Source organism: Octodon degus, unplaced genomic scaffold (assembly GCF_000260255.1).
Source record: "Octodon degus isolate 3935 unplaced genomic scaffold, OctDeg1.0 scaffold00031, whole genome shotgun sequence".
Taxonomy (NCBI): domain Eukaryota; kingdom Metazoa; phylum Chordata; class Mammalia; order Rodentia; family Octodontidae; genus Octodon; species Octodon degus.
In genome coordinates, this window is record NW_004524607.1 from 10,147,941 (window position 1) to 10,151,109 (window position 3,169).

Sequence of the window (3,169 nt, forward strand, 5' to 3'; positions counted from 1 at the left end):
AAAAAAAAAAAAAAAGGTGGGAGGAACACATCTGAGAATTTAAACAATAAATCAACTTTAGAATGAACATTTTTATTTTACTTTATTTAATTTATTTTTTTTTTGGCAGAACCAGGGATTGAACTCTTAACCCTAGAGCTAGTACTCTAGGAATATCTACTACCTAGAAGAAATGATTGATACCATACTACTGAGGTGGACACTGTTCTGTTTCACAACTGAGGAAACTGAGGCCCAATTAAGCATCACTAAGTCCCCTGACAGGCAAGCGCTTATTCTACTGAGCTGTTTCCTGGCCCCTAAACATCATTTTTATGTGCTCTTTAGGTTTATTTCCTAGACTTTTTTTTTTTTTTTTGGTAGGAAAGGGTAAAATAAAAGGCCAGTGGGGCTGGGGAGATAGCTTGCCTGGTAAGGACCTTGTGCTTGAGTTCAACCCCCAGTACCACAAAAACAAACAAACAAACAAACAAACAGCCAGTGAGATGACTCAGTGCACTAAGCACTTGCTTAGGCAAGTGCAGGGGCCAAGGTTTGATCCCTGGCACCACATGCTGGGCCAGCCCCGCCCCCAGGCATGCACCGGTGATGGAGTCTGGGCGTGGAGGCACACACCTGTAATTCCAGCACTAGGGAGGCAGAAAACAGGAGGATCACTACGAGTCTGAACTGTAGTGAGACCCTACACACACACAAAAAGAAAGGCTAAAATAAGAGAGGACGGAGTGGGGGCGGGGGGGACTGGTGCAGGACTAAAATACAGCGAATGCTGGTGCCGAGTGCCATCCACCAGAAAGACAGGCTCCTAAGAACATACTGGTGCGTCCTCATCAACTGTACTCACCCAAGCTGGCGCTCTGTGATGTCTGGCTGTACCTCAGAGTCAAAATAATCAGGAAAAGGAAACATTTTCAATGAATGTAGGACACCCACATCAAGGCAGCCTGAACAGTGCATCTAAGGTCACTCTGGAAGGAGGATCCCAGGACTGCTTCAGAAAGTGGTGAGAATAATTGGATAAGTGTGTTTGAAGCAAGGGTGAGTGTCTTAATGAGGACTAATGACAATGCATCCTTTGATGCAGTAAATCTTTTTTCACTTAAGCATCCACTGCATTTCTCAATCCCACCGTTTGCAACTCTTGGTTGCAATAGCCTCTTTTCTTGGGTCTCTCACAGGTAGGTTACAGAAAACCTGAAAATGGGCTGCCCACTGTTGTGACATCCTTAGTACCAACCCTAGAGCTGGTACTGTAGGAATATCTACTACCTGGAAGAATTGATTGACCCCATACCACTGAGGTGGACACCTGTTCTGTTTCACAACTGAGGAAACTGAGGCCCAGTGAAGCATCACCAAGTCCCTTGCCAGACAGCTGTTTTGCACTCTTCCACACTCAACTCTGGGAGGCCACTGTAAACCAATCTTGCAAATTCTTATGTATCTGTACATCTTGCATTAAACCTGTTTCTCTAGGTCACCAGGTGCATGCCTGCGGTTTCCCCCTCTCCTCCATCTTCCTCAGCCCCCTCTTCTTCACCCATCCGCTCATGAGCCTCACGTTTCCTGAGAGAGCTGCCGGGAGCTTCCCGGAGCCCCGGGTGGTGAATACTCTACTGGGAAATGAAAAAAGTGCTCTAGGAGTAAAAGGTATGCCTCCCAAATTTAAGCGCCACCTGAATGATGATGATGTCACTGGTTCTGTGAAGAGTGAAAGGAGAAATCTTTTGGAAGGTGATTTAGATGAAGAAGAGGACTTTTTTTTCCTAAGGGGACCATCTGGACCAAGATTTGAACCTAGAAATGATAAAATCAAGCATGTTCAGAATCAGGTGGATGAAGTTATTGATGTCATGCAAGAAAATACCACAAAGGTAATTGAAAGAGGGGAGAGACTAGACGAAGTACAGGACAAGTCAGAAAGCTTATCGGATAATGCAGCTGCTTTTAGCAACAGATCCAAACAACTACCAAGGCAAGTGTGGTGGCGCGGATGCAAAATAAGAGCCATCGTGGCTTCAGGTGCTGCTATCCTTTTGCTAGTGATCGTCATTCTTGTAGTTATGAAACACCGTACAGATCTGATGGTGGAGCTCCTCATTAAACAAGACCTGGGACGTTATTATTAATAATAGACTGCTGCATAACTTAAATGAAACCGATGTATATAACTTTCAGAACTTCTTTTTCAAGAAACTAAGAGGCAAGTATCACTTCAAATGGGAGCACTGAGAATGTCCGATTATTTTCTTCCCTTCCAGTAAAATGTACTTTGAATAATTGTATAAAGCAAAGATAACTATTTTGCCATATTCTAAGGATCTAATTTGAAACTAGATACTTGTCAGTTTGTTATTTGTGTGTGCAGTCAAACACTGAATGACAATGTTTCATACTACTATTTTAGTGGCATAAGTTCTTGCATCATCGCATCAAGATGGGGGTCAGGCTAGGAGTGCAAAAGCCTGCGCAGACAGCCAAACCATTATGCTAATGAAGATCCAGACCCTTCCACCAGTGCTGCAAGGATGTCATTCTTCTTGTAATACGTTTGCTTTGTAAGTTTGTTTTCTGCCTTTGACTATAACTAAAAACATTCCAATATACCTATTTTTTACTGTAAAAATAATCTGTTTCTCTAGTAAGCATTGACTGATACAAGTGATTTAGGAACCTCAGAGACCATTGTGGGTGAAAATGCAAACTTCGCATGTGTAATTAATTTAGACCAAAAGCTCAGAGAAACTCCACTCTTGCAATAGGCCACCTTGTAGCTTGGTGTCTTTGGGTGTGTGCTCACGGTGTGTATGTGTTTGTGTGCGCACACGTATCTCTGCTAGACAGCATCTGACTCTCTGGTACTCACCAGGGCGCCTAGTCCACAGTGCGCATCCATTTGTGGAAAGATACTCATTACAGCATTAATAGTGGTGAAAAATGAAAAACAATAATATGAATGTCTAAAACAGAGTAAGTAAGCCAAAGTGGATCCAGTTGATGGGAATGTCATGAAGCCTTTCTATGATGGTTGTAAAAACAATATTAGAAACTTAAAAAGTACATATGTATTTTCTCAGGAAATTTACCTTTCATGTATCCTGGACCTCTTTCCTTCCTTCCTTCCTTCCTTCCTTCCTTCCTTCCTTCCTTCCTTCCTTCCTTCCTTCCT

The 3,169-nt window shown here is 42.8% G+C and overlaps 1 pseudogene; it reads left to right on the forward strand.

The window, feature by feature from the left end:
- The first annotated feature begins 1,652 nt into the window (after positions 1-1,652).
- Positions 1,653-2,129, forward strand: LOC101584763 (annotated as a pseudogene).
- The last annotated feature ends 1,040 nt before the right edge of the window (positions 2,130-3,169 follow it).